The sequence below is a fragment of the Heterodontus francisci genome, chromosome 19, assembly GCF_036365525.1.
Source record: "Heterodontus francisci isolate sHetFra1 chromosome 19, sHetFra1.hap1, whole genome shotgun sequence".
Lineage (NCBI taxonomy): Eukaryota > Metazoa > Chordata > Chondrichthyes > Heterodontiformes > Heterodontidae > Heterodontus > Heterodontus francisci.
In genome coordinates this window covers 86,842,583-86,863,350 of record NC_090389.1, presented here as the reverse complement: position 1 = coordinate 86,863,350, position 20,768 = coordinate 86,842,583, and the positions used below count along the sequence as shown (strand labels likewise).

General features: G+C 44.4%; 1 protein-coding gene across 1 annotated transcript in view; it reads right to left on the bottom strand.

Moving 5' to 3' along the window:
* The window catches only part of eefsec (eukaryotic elongation factor, selenocysteine-tRNA-specific), a 447,758-nt gene that overhangs the window by 203,985 nt on the left and 223,005 nt on the right, over nucleotides 1-20,768 (bottom strand). The window lies entirely within an intron of this gene.

The window sequence follows — 20,768 nt, the reverse complement described above, 5'->3', positions numbered from 1 at the left end:
TTGGAATAGTTAAGTCCAGAGGTAACAGATGCAGGGGTGAGGGTTGCAGCAGCAGATGAGCTGAGGCAGGGGTGGAAACAGGTGATAGTAAAGAGGTGAAATTAGGCAGTTATGGTGATGCAGAGGAGATGAATCTCAGCTCAGCCTCAATTATGACACCAAGGTTGCCAACAGCCTACCACAGCCTTAGATAGTGGCCTTGGAGAGGGATGCATTTTGTGGCTAAGGATTGGAGTTTGTGATGGGGATCGAAAACAATGGCTTCTGTCTTCCTAATATTTAATTGGAGGAAACCTTTAGCAGCCATCTGCATGAGAGCATGTCTTCATATCTGCTGAGCTCGATGAGAAGCCCAGTTTCAGAGTTAACTGGAGCTTCCATAATCTACCTGGAAAAATTACAGCAGTGCTTCTCAGGAACTATGCTTAATATTTTCATTTGAGGTTTGAGATAGATGTCAGAGTTTGTTGAGCAGAAAATCAAAGTCAGCCTCGAAAGTCAGTGGAGTATGCAGACATACTGCCAGCGTGTTAAGGAGGGTGATACCATGGCAACCAGGTAGGGTTGATTGAGGGCACAGATAGACACATGGCAACACGATATCGTTGCTATAACAGAAACGTGGCTTAAAGAGGGGCAAGAATGGCAGCTCAACATCCCTGGATATAGAGTTTTCAGGTGCGATAGAGAGGGAGATAAAAAAAAAAAGGAGGGGGCATCATTAGTTAAGGAATCAATAACAGCTTTGAGGAGGGATGATATGCTAAATGAATCATCAAATGAGGCCAAATGGGTGGAGTTCAGAAATAAAAAGGGGGCAGCCACATTACTGGGGGTGTACTATAGACCCACAAATAGTGAGGGGGAGATAGAAGAACAAATATGTAGGCAGATTTCTGAGTGCAAAAACTTTAGGGCAATAATAGTTGGGGATTTTGACAACCCCAATATCAACTCGGATACAAACAGTGTGAAGGGCACAAAATTCTTGAACTGTGTTCAAGAGAACTTTTTTAGCCAGCACGTAACAAGCCCAACGAGAGGGGACACAATTCTGGATTTAGTCTTCGGTAATGAAGCTGGGCAAGTGGATGAAGTAACAGTGGGTGACCATTTTGGAGATAGTGACCATAATAGTTAGTTTTAACATTATCATGGAAAGGGACAAAGATAAAACAGGAGCAAAGGTTCTAAATTGAGAGAAGGCAAATTTTCCGAAACTGAGAGGTGACCTGGCGAAAGTGGACTGGATACAGCTACTTGAAGGAAAATCAGTGGCAAACTAATGGGAGGCATTCAAGAACGAGATACTACAGGCACAGTGTAGGCATGTCCCCACAAAGATAAAGGGTGGTACTGCCAAATCTAGAGCCCCCTGGTTATCTAAAAGCTTGCAGGGTAAGTTGAAGCAAAAAAAGAAAGCTTATGACGATCACAAAAATCTTAATACTTTAGAAAGCCTAGAGGAGTATAGAAAATGCAGGGGTGAAGTAAAAAAGGAAATTAAAAAAGCAAAGAGAGGACATGAAAAATTATTGGCAGGTAAAATCAAGGAAAACCCAAAGTTGTTTTCAGTCCATTAAGAGCAAGGAACGGGTGGGGCCTATCCGAGATTTACAGGGGAACTTGCGCGTGGATGGAGAAGATGTGGGCAGGGTTCTTGAATGAGTTTTTTTGTCTCTGTCTTCACAAAGGAGAGGGTTGATGTAGACTTTGTAGTTAAAGAGGAGGAGTGTGAAATATTGGATATGATGAGCTTAATGAGAGAAGAAGTGTTTGAGGGTCTGACATCCCTGAAAGTGGATAAATCATCCGGACCGGATGGGTTGCATCCCAGGTTGTTAAAGGAAGCCAGGGAGGAAATAGTGGATGCGCTGAGAATCATCTTCAAATCTTCATTAGATGCAGGCGAGGTACCAGATGATCGGAGCTCTGCGAACATTGTGCCATTGTTTAAAAAGGGTGCGAGGGATAAGACAAATAATTTATTGGCCAGTCATTCTGAGCTAAGTGGTGGGTGATTTGTTGGAATCTATTCTGAGGGATAGGATAAACTGTCACTTAGAAAGGCATGGATTTGTTAGGGGAAGGTCGTGTCTTAGTAATTTAGTTGAGTTTTTTGAGGACGTAACAAAGAGGATTGATGAGGGTAGTGCAGTGGATGTGGTTTACATGGATTTTAATAAGGCATTTGACAAGATCCCACATGGCAGACTGGTCAGTAAAATGAAAGTCCATGGGATACAGGGGAATATGGCAGGTTGGATCCAGAATTGGCTCAGGGACAGGAAACAAAGGGTAGTAGTCATGGGATGTTTTTGTGAATGGAAAGCTGTTTCCAGTGGCATTCCACAGGGCTCAGTGTTGGGTCCCTTGCTGTTTGTGGCATATATTAATGATTTGGACTTAAATGTGGGAGACATGATTGGGAAATTTGCTGATGACACAAAAATTGGCCGTGTATTTAATAGTGAGGAGGAAAGCCGTAGGCTCCAGAATGATTTCAATGGTTTGGTTGAGTGAGCGGAAAAGTGGCAAATGGAATTCAATCCAGAGAAGTGTGAGGTATTGCATTTGGGGAGGGCAAATAAAGCGAGAGAATACACAATAAATAGGAGGATATTGAGAGGAGTAGAAGAAATGAGAGACCTTGGAGTACATGTCCACAGGTCCCTGAAGGTGGCAGGACAGGTGGATCGAGTTGTGAGGAAGGCATATGGAATGCTTTCCTTTATTGACCGAGGTATAGAGTACAAAAGCAGGGATGTAATGCTGGAACTGTATAAAATGCTGGTTAGACTAAAGCAGGAGTATTACTTGCAGTTCTGGTCATCACATTACAGAAAGGACATAATTGCTCTGGAGAGAGTACAGAGGAGATTTACAAGAATGTTGCCAGGGCTTGAAGGTTGCAGCTATGAAGAAAGATTGGATAGGCTAGCGTTGTTTTCCCTGGAACTGAAGAGGCTGTTGGGTCACTTGATTGAGGTGTACAAAATTATGGGGGGCCTGGATCGAATAGACAGGAAGATCCTGTTTCCCCTGATAGGGAGGTCAGTTACCAGGGGCACAGATTTAAGGTGATTGGTAGAAGGATTTGAGGGGACATGAGGGGAAACTTTTTCACCCAGAGGGTGGTGGGTGCCTGGAATTTGCTGCCAGGAATGGTGGTGGAGGCAGAAACCCTCTTTCAAAAGATACCTGGACATGTACGTGAAGTGCTGTAACCTGCAGGGCTATGGACCAGGTGCTGGAAGGTGGGATTAGTTTGGGTGGCAAGTTTATTCGGCCGGCGCAGACACGATGGGTTGAATGGCCTCCTTCTGTGCTATGGTTTACTGATGATGGTAACTGTAGATTGGTAAACACACTGCCATGCTTTGACATGTTCCTGACCTGTATATGGATTGAGATGTGACTGTATCTTGTCTTTTCTAAACCCAATCTCTCTCTTTCTCTCCCCAACTCCCACCACCCCCCCATACTTCTGCACACCTGTGCATTTGCACACTGACTCACTCTCACTGACACATGTACACATACTGTCACACACATGCACGCACACACCCACATGTATACTTACCTGTGCACAGGCACACTCACTTGTACTAACACTCATAAGAACATAGGAACAGGAGTAGACCCTTGAGCCTGTTCCGCCATTCAGTAAGATCACGGATGAAATGTGACCTAGCTCCATATACCTGCCTTTGGCCCGTATCGTTTAATATCTTTGTTTAACAAAAATCTATCAATCTCAGATTTAAAATTAACAACTGACCTAGCATCAATTGCTGTTTGTGGAAGAGAGTTCCAAACTTCTGGCACTGTTTTGTGAAAAGTTTTCTAACTTCACTCCTGACTGGCTGGCCCTAATTTTTTGACTATGCCCCCTAGTCCTAGACTCCCCATCCAGCAGAAATAGTTTCTCACTATCTAATCTATTTGTTCCCCTTAATATCTTGATTCAGTATTAGCTTCCTTGGGACGTCTGGCATGCTATTCCCTTCCTCTGCTGTAAATACTGACGCGAAGTAATTATTCAACATATCTGCTATTTCCTTATTTTAATTTTTAAAAATTACCATTATCAGTTGTCAAGGGGCCCATATTGCTCCTGAACACCCTCTTTTTCCTAATTGTAAAAATGTTCATGTTGATTTTGATATTTCTTGCAAGTTTCTTTTCATATTCCCTTTTGCTACCTCTTACTGTCTGTGTGTCACCTTTTGCATCACTCAAAGTTACCAGATCTGTGCTAGTTTTTCATTTTTTTTTTAGTTTTTGGTTCCTTACCTCTTCAGTTATCCATATTTTTTTTTGGCAAGCAGAGTTCTTGGGCTTTTAGGAGTTTAAACCGGCTCTGCAGATTTGTCCAATTTTCTGTGGATGCGATTCTGTCTCATCGCATTGAAGTCAGCCTTACCTAAATCTAGAATCTTAGTAGCTGTTTCCCATTTCTCCCTTTCATATACTACACTGAACTTGATTATATTATGTTCCTTATTAGATACATTTACACGCACCATTAGGCTGTTAACTAAATATGGCTCTTTACTCATTTCTAAATCTAATATGATCCGTCCCTTTATTGGTTCTAGCATATATTGTTACAGAAAACTCTCCTGAACACACTCTGGAAACTCTGGCCAGAATATTACACTTGGCGGATGGGAGCCGGACTCCGATGTAAAAGTCGGTGCCGACGCCGCTCCCACCCAGCCTGGGGATCCGTCCCATATTTTACGGATCCCCAGGCTTTAATTGGCCCGAGGCGGGACTTCCACCCGCGTGAGGGAGGAGGTCCCGCCTCAGTGAGCTGCCGGCCAATCAGTGGACTGGCAGCTCTTAGTCTCAGCAGCGCCACCGGGAGTGGTGGCCACTGCTCAGACTGCAGCCCAGCCGACTGAGGAGGACGCAATGGAACCAGAAGAGAAGGTAAGTTTGGACAGCCTCACCAGGGGAATCGGTCGTGCCCTGGTGAGGTTCGGGCGGTCGTTTGAGGAGAGGGGTGCCGTCCTGGTTCCTGGGTTTGGGGTGGGATGTGCGGGGTGGCCCCCAATTGGGCACCTTGTGCCTGATTGCCAGCCACCCCCCCCCCCGAGGTGCGGAAAGGCTGGCAGCTGTAGCTGAGCGGCCATTCATGTCCCCGGCATGCCCGCTTGCCACGGGTAAAATACCCATGGAGGCAGGCGAGGGCTCTTAAATGGCCGTTAAGTGGCCACTTAAGGGTCTTGATTGGCATCGGGTGGTTTGCCGGACCAACGTAAAGTTGGTCGGAGGCGGAATCAGGGTGGTGAGGCCTCCCGAAGCCTGCCAATCAATTTTATGCCGCCCCCATTCGATCCACTGGGGCGGCGTAAAACTCCGGCCTCTGCTTATCTCAATCTATATGAAAGTTAAAATCTCCCATCAAAAGCACTCTGCCTTTTCTACATGCTTGTCTAATTTCTGCATTTATGCATTCTATCGCTTCACAGATGCTGCCAGTCATAGTCATAACAACACAGAAGGAAACCATTCAGCCCATCGAGTCCATGCCAACTCTCCGTAGCGCAATCTAGTCAGTTCCATTCTCGCGTCTAACCCCGTAGCCCTGCAAGTTTATTTCTCTCGAGGTGCCCATCCAATTTCCATTTGAAATCATTGACTGTCTCTGCTTCCACCATCCTCATCGGCAGTGAGTTCCAGGTCATTACCACCTGCTGTGTAAAAAAAAATTTCTTCCTCGAATCACCCATATATCCCTTGCCCAAAACCTTAAAACTTTGTGCCTTAGTCCTTACATGATCAGCTAATGGGAACTTTTCTTTGTCTATCTGATCTAAACTGGTCATAATCTTATAGACCTCTATCAAATCGCCCTTCAACCTCCTTTTCTCTAAGGAGAACAACCTCAGCTTCTCCAACCTAACCTTATAGCTAACTCCCTCATCCCTGGAACCAATCTGGTAAATCTCCTCTGCACCCTCTCAAAGACCCTCAGATCCTTCCTTAAGTGTGAGGACCAGAACTGGATGCAGTACTCTAGTTGGGGCCGAACCAGTGCTTTATAAAGGTTCAGCATTACTTCCCTGCTTTTGTACTCAATATTTATGAAGCCCAAGATCCCACATACTTTACTAATCACTCTCTCAATATGTCCTGCCTGACAGTGTTGAAAATGCTGGTCCCTTTAATTAACTAGGACTTACTTCAGAGTTAATAGAGAGCAGGTGATGCTCATTGCAGCTTGTATGCAAGGGCTGGGTTTTTCCCCACTCAGGGAGTTACTTCTGGACAGGGAGTTAGTCCAGGAGGGAAGAGTGGAAACTGGTATTTGTACTGAGCTGTGAATTGAGAATAAAACAGTTGTGGATCAGAGACTGTCTTCTGCTTCCTGATTTTGGTGAATGGATATCTGCCAATTGAACGCTGCCACCTTCAAAGATCGATGCACATGCACCCCCAGGACCCTCTGATCCTGCACACTCTTCAAAACTGTGCCATTAAGTCGATATTCCTTCTTCCTTTCACTTCTGCCAAAATGCATCATCTCACACTTGTCAGCATTAAATTTCAGGGAGCCTATACATAACTCCCACTACAGTCTTAAATCCTTTCTTATTGCTTAATTCTAGCCATAAAGTTTCCACTGCCTACTTACCTTTCTTTACATCCTCTTGTCATTGAAGTGATTTTATCCTTGATCGCTAAGGCTACTCCTTTCCCTGTACTATTTTTCATGTTTTTCCTATAGACCTTATAACCTGGTATATTTGGTCCCCAGTCCTGACCATCTTGCAGCCATGTCTCAGGAATGGCTACCATGTCATACCTTCCACGTTGAATTTGTTCTTGTAATTCACTCAGTTTGTTCCTTATATTCTATGCTTTTGTATAAAGAACACTGTATTTGGGCCCTGTATCCTAACCTGTCCTTCTGCTCTAAAGGTTTACACGCACATTTCTTATTTCTTCCTCCTGGTTTAATTGCTTTACATCTTTTTGTTTTCCCTTTTCTTATAATGCCTAAAGCACAATTTTAGATTGTTAGTCTACTCTCTTCCCTTTTGTTTGTTTTCAAACTATTATTTACACTACCTTTTCCACCTGAGCCCATCACCACTGCCCCCACACCCCCTCCCCACCCCAGTTACTAGTTTAAAGTCCTGTGACCGCCTATTTATCCTTTCCATTAGGACCCGAGTCCCAGCCCAGTTCAGGTGGAGGCCATCCCAACAGCACAGTTCCTTCTTGTCCCAGTACTTTCTGGTACTGGTGTCCCCCTTTTCCTACACCACTGGGGAAGAAATGCTGGCTGTTTGGTTTTTTCTCCCTAATTCAAGGACACTGAAATTAATTCCAGGATCCCAACTGCAACCCGACAGAGATTAGATAAATTCGTGCGGACCAGGAATCAAAGTTGCAATTCCCGATGCTCGAATGGGTTGGGGTATTTACCCACCAAGCCATTGTAGGAGCTCATATTTTTAACAGTGGCACTGCAGATACCGCTGAGCTGCCGGCCCTCTAATTCGGCAGCAGCTCTTGGAGGCGGTACCTCCATCTTTAAAGGGACGGTAATCCAGGCTCCTGAATCTTTGATTTAATAAGACTGGAGAATTGCTCCCGGGGTGGGGGCACGAAAAGGCAGAGGTGGGGTTCCCCAGCACAAAATCCAGCCCGTTAACTCTTTCTCTCCCTATAGATGTTGCCTGACTTGTTGACTATTTCTAGCATTTTCTGTTTTTATTTCTGATATCTCATGTGGTTCTGTCAAACTTTGTTCGATAACCTTGGGATATTTTACTGCACTAAAGGCTCTGCATAACTTGTTGTTGCTTCTACTATGGATAAAATTGGTTTGGGAAGTTTACTAGTCTTCAAACTGGAAAATTATTCATTATAATTGATTGGGATGTGATAAACTTACATAATTCAAATAAAGCAGTAGTGTTTATGGGCCAGAAAAGCTACATATAAAGTTTTAATCCATGTTCCCATGAATTTAAAAATATCTGAAATTGCTGATACCAAAAGTTTTAGTTTTCGGTTATTGAATTTAAAAAGGAAAAAGAACTTCAGAGAAATAAATTTATATTGCACCTTTCATGACCTCAGGACGTCCCAAAATGCTTTACAATCAATGAAGTACTTTTGAGATGTAGTCACTGTTATAATGTAGGAAATGAGGCAGCCAATTTATGCACAGTCAGATCCCACAAACAGCAATGAGATAATGACCAGATAAACTCTTTTTTTAATGATGTAGATTGGGGGCTAAATAGTTGTCAGGACACAGGGGAGAACTCCGCCTGCTCTTTAAAGTAGCACCATGTGCCCATTCATGTCCACCCGAAAGGGCTGACAGGGTTTTGGTTTAAAGTCTCATCCGGAATACAGCATCTCTGACAGTGCAGCACTCCCTCAGTACTGCACTGAATTGCCAGACTAGGTTTTGTGCTCAAGTTGCTGGAGTTTAACTTGAACCCACAACGTTCTGACTCAGAGGTGAGAGTGCTACCCACAGAGGCACCTGCGGCACTCCATTTTCCACCAATGAAACAACCGTTCTAACAACAGCCCTTCCAAACCTCACAGCCGTCAAAGAGAGCAATCCACCAGAGAAGATATGAGCACAGATAGAAAACAAGTTACTTGAGATTTGAGGGCCAAATTACCAGATACATCAGATAACTCCTTCACAATAAGTCACAAATTCTGCCATAATTTCAGGGGGAAGCAGCAGATAGATTCTAGATGCATCAAAAAGACAGCTAGATACTAAGCTAGGAGAATTAGGAAACTAGTTTAGTTTAGAGATACAGCACTGAAACAGGCCCTTCGGCCCCCCAAGTCTGTGCCGACCATCAACCACCCATTTTTTATACTAATCCTACACTAATCCCATATTCCTACCACATCCCCACCTGTCCCTATACTTCCCTACGACCTACCTATACTAGGGGCAATTTATAATGGCCAATTAACCTATCAACCTGCAAGTCTTTGGCATGTGGGAGGAAACCGGAGCACCCGGTGGAAACCCACGCAGACACAGGGAGAACTTGCAAACTCCACACAGGCAGTACCCAGAATTGAACCAGGGTCGCTGGAGCTGTGAGGCTGCGGTGCTAACCACTGCGCCACTGTGCCGCCCTAGAGGACGGCTTCACAGTAGAACCAGGTTACAATTATTGCCTGCTCTTACGAGCCCTGAGAAGGTGGTGGTGGGCCTACTTGTGATTATATGGGCGTGGTTTGCTAGGCCACTTCAGAGCACGTTAAAAATAATCTACATTGTGTGGAATAGTTACATACAGGTGAGGCTCGTTTCATTGAAGGGCTCTGAACCTGATTTATTAAATTCAATTTCACAACTTGCGACGATGGGATTTGAACACTCAACCGCTGGCTTGTTGTTCCACTAGTGCAACCATTTCATCACACTATCTGTACCAGATGGATGAGGGTCAATGGGATAATTAGAATATTAAAAGTCTAAGCTAGTGTGAGGCAGTTAGTGCGTACTAGAGGGGTGAGCTCTCGGGAAGAATCAGGTACCAGAGGAATTAGCTTTGAATGGAGTGTTGAAATGTGAACGGGACAAGACCGGTTAGAGATCAGAAAGTAAAAAGAAAACTCAAATGTTTAAATTGCATTGTTCGTATGTTCAATGCAAATAAAATAAAAAATGCCTGATTTAGAGGGAGAAAAATGAACATATCGAAAAAAAAATTCAGAAAGAAGACTTGCATTTATATTGTGTTGACTTCAGGACATCCCAAAGTGCTTTCGAGCCAATGAAATACTTTTGAAGAGAAATCACTGTTGTAATGTAGGAAATGCAGCAGCCAATCTGGGCACAGCAAGCTCCCACAAACAGCAATGTGATAATACCCAGATAAGCTGTTTTTGATGTTGTTGGTTGAGGGATTAATATGAGCTTACAATTTAGAGAAAAAAGACTTTTTTGGAAACTGATAAAGGTTTCCAAGTTACAGCAAAGTGAGCTATGCAAAAGCCACAAACCATCTTTCGATCTAATTCCACAGCTTCTAACAACATTCTGTCAGCAATTGTTACACAGTACTAGCTCAGTATTGTGGGTGTCATGTGGAATTCCAGTGCAGGGTTAAATCTGGGTCAGTATATTCTTGAAAGGCTAATTTTATCTGACCAGGGTTAGCAGTGAAAACGTCCCCAGACAACATAAATGTTGGCTACAGTACAATTAAGACAGACAATATGTGGTTAGGATTAGTTTTGACATTCTTTTTCTTTAACCCTTTACACACAAAGTTCTCTTTGTAGTTTTACAAGTTGCACATGTGTTTTCTATCAAACAACAGCTGGAAAACTTGATCCTGAATATTTCAAGGGAAGAAATAAAGAAACAAGGAACAGATCTTCACTTCAAGAATAAAAAACAAATTGTGACCGAGTTATGTTATTCTCGGTACGCAAGTGTTGCCACAATTCTCAAATATAAAAGTGGTTTCAACTTACAAGCTGCTTGGATATTCTGAATGTTCAGAATGTAACAGAGGAACCGTGAACTCCATAGCATCAATGGTTTAACTTGCTTCCTGGTCTTTTAACATAATGGCTTTTTTTCTAAGAACAGGACATAAATATGGGATCCATCTGATGCAAACTTTTAAGCACGCGTGGTCATGTTGTATTTGGATCCTTTTTTCCTTTAATAGACGTGATGTATACACTTAAATCTAATTATACCTAAAACTCTGTTGCAATTAATTTTATCATAAAAACAACACTTTGAACTATAGCAGCCAGAGGGTTTAAATGAGCAAAGGCTTTCGTAAGATGAGCCTCTGATAAGAAATAACGGTGTGCGTCAGTCTTTTTGACTTTCCAATAAAGGTTTTACTGCCTAATGATTCCGACACCAATATTTCATTTTAGGAGTGCTGCTTCATATGTAGGAGTTAAATGTTTAAAAGCTTCACACATTAAAATGAAGGGAGCCTTGTTGGAGTGGGTGGAGGTGTGCAAAGGGTCGTCCAACCCAATCTGGGTTGCCTTTGGGTTGGTCACCATTTCTGTAGTCCTTGAAGTAGGTGGTGATACACTCATATGCACATTGTTGTATCATTCCGGTCTTTCCCTTTAAGGGTTGCAGAGCTGGGGAAGAGTATCGCAGAATTGTGGGAGAATCGAAAACTTAGGCCATAAGTACCAGATAGACACTAATAAACCCAGTAAGGAAGTCAGGAGAAACTTTTTTACTCAATGTGGAACATTTTTTTTATTCGTTCATGGGATGTGGGCATCGCTGACTAGCCCAGCATTTATTGCCCATCCCTAATTGCTCTTGAGAAGTTGGTGCTAAGCTTCCTTCTTGAACTGCTGCAGTCCATGTGGGGTAGGTACACCCACAGTGCTGTTAGGACACATGGAGTGTTCGTGACAAATAGCACAGATGCTTTTAAAGGGAAGCTAGATACACATAACTCTAAGATTTAAGGTAGTTATGGAAAAGAACAAAGAGGGACCGGAAATAAAAGTACTGAATTGGGGGAAGGCCGATTTCAATATGATAAAATAGGATCTGGCCAAAGTGGACTGGGAGCAGCTACTTGTAGGAAAGTCTACATCAGACCAGTGGGAGTCATTCAAAAAGGAAATAGTGTGTGTTCAGGGCCAACATGTTCCCGTAAAGTGAAGGGTAGGACCAACAGTCCAGGGAACCCTGGATGTCAAGGGGTATAGAGGATTGGATAAGGAAAAAAAGGAGGCTAATGGCAGATTCAGAGCGCTGAAAACAGTGGAGGCCCCCAGAGGAGTATAGAAAGTGTAGGGGGGTACTTAAAAAAGTAATTAGACGAGTGACAAGGGGGCATGTGTGGAGCTGGAGGACATAGGTGAGGTTTTAAATGATTACTTTTCATCTGTGTTCACTATGGAGAAGGACGATGTAGGTGTAGAGATCATGGAGGGGGATTGTGATATACTTGAACAAATTATCATTGAAAGGGAGGAATTATTAGCTGTTTTAGCAGGCTTAAAAGTGGATAAATCCCCAGGTCCAGATGAGATGTATCCCAGGCTGTTATGAGAGGCAAGAGAGAAGATAGCAGGGGCTCTGACACAAATTTTCAAATCCTCTCTGGCCACAGGAGAGGTGCCAGAGGACTGGAGGACAGTGAATGTGGTACGATTATTCAAGAAGGGTAGCAGGGATAAACCAGGTAACTACAGGCCAGTGAGTCTAACATCAGTGGTAGGGAAACTATTGGAAAACATTCTGAGGGACAGGATTAATCGTCACTTGGAGAGGCAGGGATAAATCAGGGATAGTCAGCATGGCTTTGTCAGAGGGAGATCGTGTTTAACAAACTTGATTGAATTTTTTGACTAGATGTGTAGATAAGGGTAAAGCAGTTGATGTAGTCTACATGGACCTCAGTACGGCTTTTGATAAGATACCGCATGGGAGATTGGTTAAGAAGGTAAGAGCCCATGGGATCCAGGGCAATTTGGCAAATTGGATCCAAAATTGGCTTACTGGCAAGAGGCAGAGGGTGATGGTCGAGGGCTGTTTTTGCGAGTTGAAGCCTGTGACCAGTGGTGTACCGCAGGGATCGGTGCTGGGACCCTTACTGTTTCTAGTGTACATTAATGATTTAGACGTGAATATAGGAGGTATGATCAATAAGTTCGCAGATAACACAAAAGTTGGTGGTGTCATAAATAGTGAGGAGGAAAGCCTTAGATTACAGGACGATATAGATGGCTGGTAAAATGGGCGGAGCAATGGCAAATGGAATTTAATCTTGAGAAGTGCGAGGTGATGAATTTTGGAAGGATGAACAAGGCAAGGGAATATACAATGGATGGCAGGACCCTAGGAAACACAGAGGGTCAGAGGGACCTTGGTGTACTTGTCCATTGATCACTGAAGGCAGCAGCTAGGTAGATAAGGTGGTTAGGAAGGCAAATGGGATACTTGCCTTTATTAGCCGAGGCATAGACTATAAGAGCAGGGAGGTTATGATGGAGCTGTATAATACATTAGTTAGGCCACAGCTGGAGTACGGTGTACAGTTCTGGTCCCCACACTATAGGAAGAATGTGATTGCATTGGAGTGGGTGCAGGGAGATTCACCTAGGATTTTTCCTGGGCTGGAGCATTTCAGCTATGAAGAGAGACTGAAAAGGCTAGCGTTGTTTTCCTTGGAGCAGAGAAGGCTGAGGGGGGGGGACATGATTGAAGGTATACAAAATTATGAAGGGTATTGATAGGTTAGATAGGAAGAAACTTTTTCCCTTAGCAGAGGGGTCAATAACCAGGGGCATCGATTTAAGGTAAGGGGCAGGAGGTTTAGAGGGGATTTGAGGAAACATTTTTTCACCCAGAATGTGGTTGGAACCTGGAACACACTGCCTGAAGGGGTGGTAGAGGCAGGAACCCTCACAACATTTGCGAAGTATTTAGATGAGCACTTGAGAGAACTAAGAGAACGTTAAGCCTAAGAGAATTACTGTTGAACTGTGTATACTGGAAAATGACATGTAAACTAGTGTAAAATCTGGAACTCTTCCTGGGGGCTGTAAGAGGGCATAACTGCCAAGAGCGACAGCCTTCAGAAGCCTTGGTGTGGCAAGTGCAGTCACAGAATCTGGCCCATAAAGACTAGCAATGCTGGGTAAAAAATACACCCCCAAGTGCGATACCCCCAACTACAGTCCTAATCTAATAAATCGGGCACTTTCCACATATCACAGCTAGAGTAAATGATTTGTCTTAGCAAGATGCCTTGCAACATATTCCAGTAATACACTTGCGCAAATTTTTACACAAGCACTAGGATTTTGCATAAAAATTGCAGGACGCAGGAAAAAACTGATTTTCAAGTAGAACCAAGAAAAATTAATAATTTTTATACAAAAATCACTTGCCATAGTTTACGCTATTGTTTGAATATCCCTTATATGCAACACATAGATATTTTCCCCAAGAAATACAACTAGGTTTATTAAATTTATACCACTCAGTTTTTTTGGACAGGGAATTTTGTGCTCATTAAAGTTCAAGATGTCAATGTTGAGGATTGGAACTTTTTGACTTGTTAAATCCTGCAGCACTCAGGTTAAATACGGACACATTGCACATGAAGTGAACTACTTTTATGCTGTCAAACAATGGCCTTGAAATTAGACTGTGCAATTATTAATGTTTGATTACATAACATGCTCAAATGAAATTATTTTGCATGTTATTTTAACAGAAGTTTCAACCCAATATCGCACAGCATAATTTCAAGGTTAAAGTGCCTTAACCCAAGGGTGTACAAATTACTGCCCGTGAGACATACCTAGTCTTTGAATGTTGGCAATCAGTTTCAAAGGCCAGGTTACTCAGTTCCACTTGCTTTTATATTCCTCTTTGACTTTTCTAGGTCTGGAGATTTGGGAAAGTTTGTTCATAGTTTTGCTGCCTCTGTGGCGGATATATTCCACAAAAAGAAAAAAAATTGCAGGGCTATGCGAGAAATGTGGGCGAGTGGGACTAATTGGATAGCTCTTTCAAAGAGCAAGCACAGACACGATGGGCCGAATGGCAGCCTTCTGTGCTATGTAATTCTATAAACTTGCATTTACATGGCACCTCACAACCTCTATCTCATTGAGGCTAAGGCTACAGTCCACGGCAATACTGAACAAAATAGGTGACATATTGCAACTTGTCTTAACCTCAGACTACTTTGTGATCTCCTCTATAATCGCCAAACAAGCTTTGCTTCCCAATAACAGTTTTACATTTATATTGAGTCTTTAATGTAGTAAAATCTCCCAAGGTGCTTCACAGGAGTGCTGACAAAAATTGACACCAAGTTACAGAGGAAGATATGAGGACAGGTGACCAAAAGCTTGGTCAAAGTGGTTGGTTTTAAGGAGTGTCTTAAAGGAGGGGAGGTGGAGAGGTTTAGGGAGGTAATTCCAGAGCTTAGTGTGCAGATAGTTGAAGGCACAGTTGCCAATAGTGGGGGTGAAGGAAGTCAGGTTGCACAGAGACCAGAAATAGAGACAGAACATAGAACAGTACAGCACATTACAGGCCCTTCGGCCCACGATGTTGTGCCGACCCTTTAACCTACTCGAAGATCAAACTACCTACATAGCCTTCATTCTAATATCATCCACGTACCTATCCAAGAGTCGCTTAAATGTCCCTAATGTATCTGCTTGTACTACCACCGCTGGCAGTGCATTCCACGCACCCACCACTCTCTGTGTAAAGAACCTACCTCTGACATCTCCCCGAAACCTTCCTCCAATCACCTTAAAATTATGCCCCCTGCTGATAGCCCTTTCCGCCCTGGGAAAAAGTCTCTGACTATCCACTCTATCTATGCCTCTCATCATCTTGTACCCCTCTATTAAGTCACCTCTCATCCTTCTTCGCTCCAATGGGGAAAGCCCTAGCTCCCTCAACCTTTCTTCATAAGACATGCCCTCCAGTCCAGGCAGCATCCTGATAAATCTCCTCTGCACCCTCTCTAAAGCTTCCACATCCTTCCTATAATGAGGCGACCAGAACTGAACACAATATTCCAAGTGTGGTCTAACCAGGGCTTTACAGAGCTGCAGCATAACCTCGCGGCTCTTAAACTCAATCCCCGTTAATGAAAGCCAACACACGATATGCCTTCTTAACAACCCTATCAACTTGGGTGGCAACTTTGAGGGATCTATGGATGTGGACCCCAAGATCCCTCTGTTCCTCCACACTGCCAAGAATCCTGTCTTTAAGTCTGTATTCTGCATTCAAATTCGACCTTCCAAAATGAATCACTTCACACTTTTCCAGGTTGGACTCCATCTGCCACTTCTCAGCCCAGCTCTGCATCCTGTCAATGTCCCGTTGCAACCTACAACAGCCCTCCACACTATCCACAACTCCAGCAACCTTTGCGTCATCGGCAAACTTACTAACCCAGTCTTCCACTTCCTCATCCAAGTCATTTATAAAAATCACAAAGAGCAGAGGTCCCAGAACAGATCCCTGCGGAACACCACTGGTCACCAAGCTCCATGCTGAATACTTTCCATCTACTACCACCCTCTGTCTTCCATGGGCCAGCCAATTCTGTATCCAGACAGCCAACTTTCCCTGTATCCCATGCCTCCTTACTTTCTGAGTGAGCTTACCATGGGAAACCTTATCAAACACCTTACTAAAATCCATATACACCACATCCACTGCTCTTCCTTCATCAATGTGTTTTGTCACATCTTCAAAGAATTCAATAAGGCTTGTGAGGCATGACCTGCCCCTCACAAAGCCATGCTGACTATCTCTAATCAAACTATTCTTTTCCAAATAAACATAAATCCTGTCTCTCAGAATCCTCTCCAATAATTTGCCCACCACCGACGTAAGACTGACTGGTCTGTAATTCCCAGGGTTATCCCTATTCCCTTTCTTGAACAAGGGAATAACATTTGCCACCCTCCAATCATCTGGTACTACTCCAGTGGACAGTGAAGACGCAAAGATCATCGCCAAAGGTGCGGCAATCTCTTCTCTCACTTCCCGTAATAACCTTGGGTATATTCCGTCTGGCCCCGGGGACTTATCTATCCTCATGTCTTTCAAAATTTCCAGCACATCCTCCTTCTTATCAACCTGTTCGAGCATATCAGCCTGTTTCACAAACGTCCAGGTCCCTCTCACTAGTGAATACTGAAACAAAGTATTCATTAAGGACCTCCCCTACCTCCTCCGACTCCAGGCACAAGGTCCCTCCACTATCCCTGATTGGCCCTACCCTCACTCTGGCCATCCTCTTGTTCCTCACATAAGTGTAGAACGCCTTGGGATTTTCCTTAATCCTACCCGCCAAGACTTTTTAATAAAAGCAAAATACTGCGGATGCTGGAAATCTGAAACAAAAACAAGAAATGCTGGATTCACTCAGCAGGTCTGGCAGCATCTGTGGAAAGAGAAGCAGAGTTAACGTTTCGGGTCAGTGACCCTTCTTCTTTTTAATGTCCACTTCTAGCTCTCCTAAGTCCATTCTTCAGTTCCTTCCTGGCTACCTTGTAACCCTCTAGAGCCCTGTCTGATCCTTGCTTCCTCAACCTTAAGTAAGCTTCCTTCTTCCTCTTGACTAGCTGTTCCACATCTCTTGTCATCCAAGGTTCCTTCACCCTACCATCCCTTCCTTGCCTCATCAGGACAAACCTATCCAGCAGTCGCAGCAAGTGCTCCCTAAACAACCTCCACATTTCTGTCGTGCATTTCCCTGAGAACATCTGTTCCCAATTTAAGCTCTCCAGTTCCTGCCTAATAGCATTGTAATTCCCCCTCCCCCAATTAAATATTTTCCCATCCCGTCTGCTTCTATCCCTCTCCATGACTATAGTAAAGGTCAGGGAGTTGTGATCACTATCACCAAAATGCTCTCCCACCGAGAGATCTGCCACCTGGCCTGGTTCGTTGCCAAGCACCAAATCCAACATAGCCTCCCCTCTAGTCGGCCTATCTACATATTGAGTCAGGAAACCTTCCTGGACACACCTGACAAAAACTGCTCCATTCAAACTATTTGCACTAAGGGGGTTCCAATCAATATTAGGGAAGTTGAAGTCACCCATGACAACAACCCTGTTACTTCTGCACCTTTCCAAAATCTGCCTCCCAATCTGTTCCTCTGTGTCTCTGTTGCTATTGGGGGGTCTATAGAAAACTCCCAATAAAGTGACTGCTCCTTTCCTGTTTCTGACTTCCACCCATACTGACTCAGTAGACAAACCCTCCTCGACGACCTCCCTTTCTGCAGCTGTGATACTATCCCTGATTAGCAATGCCACTCCCCCACCTCTTTTACCTCCCTCCCTATTCCTTTTGAAACATCTAAACCCCGGAACATCCAACATCCATTCCTGCCCCTGTGATATCCAAGTCTCCGTAATGGCCACAACATTGTAGCTCCAAGTACTGATCCATGCTCTAAGTTCATCACCCTTATTCCTGACACTACTTGCGTTAAAATAGACACACTTCAACCCATCATACTGGCTGCAACTTTGCCCTGTCAACTGTCCAACCTTCCTCACAGACTCTCTGCACTCTGTATCTGCCTGCTCAACAGCTAACCCATCCATTGATCCGTAGCTCCGGTTCCCATCTCCCTGCCAAACTAGTTTAAACCCTCCCGAAGAGCTCTAGCAAACCTCCCGCCCAGGATATTGGTGCCCCTCCAGTTCAGATGCAACCCATCCTTCTTGTACAGGTCCCACCTTCCCCAGAAGGTATCCCAATAATCCACATATCTGAAGCGCTCCATCCTACACCAGCTCTGTAGCCACTGTGTTCAGCTGCACTCGCTCCGTTTCTAGCCTCACTAGCACGTGGCACCGGTATCAATCCTGAGATTACTATTCTGCTCGTCCTGCCTTTTAGCTTCCAACCTAACTCCCTATATTCGCTTTTCAGGTCCAGATGTTAGAGATAAGGATACATCTCCTTTTCCCTGATGACCCTTCAAGTTGCTCTTAGATTTCCACCATCACCCAGACACTATCTCTCCACTGAGATTTATTTGGTCTCTCAATGCACCCACAGATCCATTCCAAGCTCCCAGCAGACTTTCACCTCAGCATGAAGGCCTGCTTCATTTTCTTTTTTATCTTTCATGGGATGTTAGCGTCACTGGCTAGGCCAGCATTTATTGCCCATCCCTAATTGCCCTTGAGAAGGAGGTGGTGAGCCGTCTTCTTGAACTGCTGCAGTCCATGTGTTGCAGGTACGTCCACAGTGCTCTTAGGAAGGGAGTTCCAGGATTTTCATCCAGCAACAGTGAAGGAACAGCGATATAGTTCCAAGTCAGAATGGTGTGTGACTTGGAAGGGAACTTGCAGGTGGTGGTGTTCCCATGCATCTGCTGCCCTTGTCCTTCTCGGTGGTAGAGGTCGCAGGTTTGGAAGGTGCTTTCGAAGGAGGCTTAGTGAGTAGCTGCAGTGCATTTTGTATATGGTACACACTGCTGCCACTGTGCGCTGGTGGTGGAGGGAGTGAATGTCTAAGGTAGTGCCAATCTAGTGGGCTGCTGTGTCCTGGATGGTGTCAAACTTCTTGAGTGCTGTTGGAGCTACACTCATCCAGACAAGTGGAGAGTATTCCAACACACTTCTGATTCGTGCCTTGTAGATGGTGGACAGGCTTTGGAGGGTCAGGTGGTGAGTTACTCGCCATATAATTCCCACACTCTGACCTGCTCTTAAAGCCGAGGTTTTTCTATGTCCGGTCCAGTTAAGTTTCTGGTCAATGGTAACCCCAGGATGTTGATAGTGGGGGAGTCAGCAATGGTAATGCTGTTGAATGTCAAGGGGAGATGGTTAGATTCTGTTTTGTTGGAGATCGCCATTGCCTGGCATTTAAGTGGCATGAATGCTACTTGCCACTTATCAGCCCAAGCCTGAATGTTGTCCAGGTCTTGCTGCATGTGGACATGGACTGCTTCAGTATTTGAGGAGTTGCGAATGGTACTGAATATTGTGCAATCATCAGCGAACATCCCCACTTCTGACATTATAATAGAGGGGAAGATCATTGATGATGCAGCTGAAGATGGTTGGGCCTAGGACACTACCCTGAGGAACTCCTGCAGTGATGTCCTGGGGTTCAGATGTTTGGCCTCCAACAACCACAACCATCTTCTTTTGTGCTCGGTATGACTCCAACCACTGGGAAGATCCCCCAAACCACTCCGCCCCCACCCCGATTCCCATTGACTTCAATTTTGCTCGGGTTCCTTGATGCCACACTCGGTCAAATGCTGCCATGATGTCAAGGGCAGTCACTCTCACTTCACCTCTCGAGTTCAGCTCTTTTGTCCATGTTTGGATCAAGTCTATAATGAGGTTTGGAGCTGAGCGGCCCTGGTGAGCAGGTACTTGCTGTGTAAGTGCCACTTGACAGCACTGTTAATGACACCTTCCATCACTTTGCTGATGATCAAGAGCAGACTGATGGGGTGGTAACTGGCTGGTTTGGATTTGTCCTGCTTTTTGTGGACGGGACATACCTGGGCAATTTTCCACATTGCCGGGTAGATGCCAGTGTTGTAGCTGCACTGGAACAGCTTGGCTAGGGGCGCGGATAGTTCTGGAGCACAAGTCTTCAGTACTACAGCCAGGATGTTGTCAGGGCCCCTAGCCTTTGCAGTATTCAGTGCCTTCAACCTTTTCTTGGTATCAATCGAACTGACTGAAATCTGGCATCTATGATTCTGGGGACCTCAGGAAGAGGCCGAGATGGACCATCCACTCGGCACTTCTGGCTGAAAATTGTTGCAAATGCTTCAGCTGTGTCTATTGTGCAGTTGTGCTGGGCTCCTCCATCATTGAGGATGGGGATATTTGTGGCAACCTCTCCTCCTGTTAGTTATTTAATTGTCTACCACCATTCACGATTAGATGTGGCAGTACTGCAGAGCTCTGAAATGATCCATTGGTTGTGGGATCGCTTAGCTCAGTCTATCACATGCTACTTCTGCTGTTTCGCATGCATCTAGTCCTGTGTTGTAGCGTCACCAGGTTGGCACCTCATTTTTAAGTATGCCTGCTGCTGCTCTTGGCATGCTCTCCTACACTCCTCATTGAACCAAGGTTGACCCCGGCTTGATGGTAATGGTAGAGTGGGGATATGCCAGACCCTGAGGTTACAGATTGAGGTTGAAGACAATTCTGCTGCTGATGACCCATGGATGCCCAGTTTTGAGCAGTTAGATCAGTTCTCAGTCTATCCCATT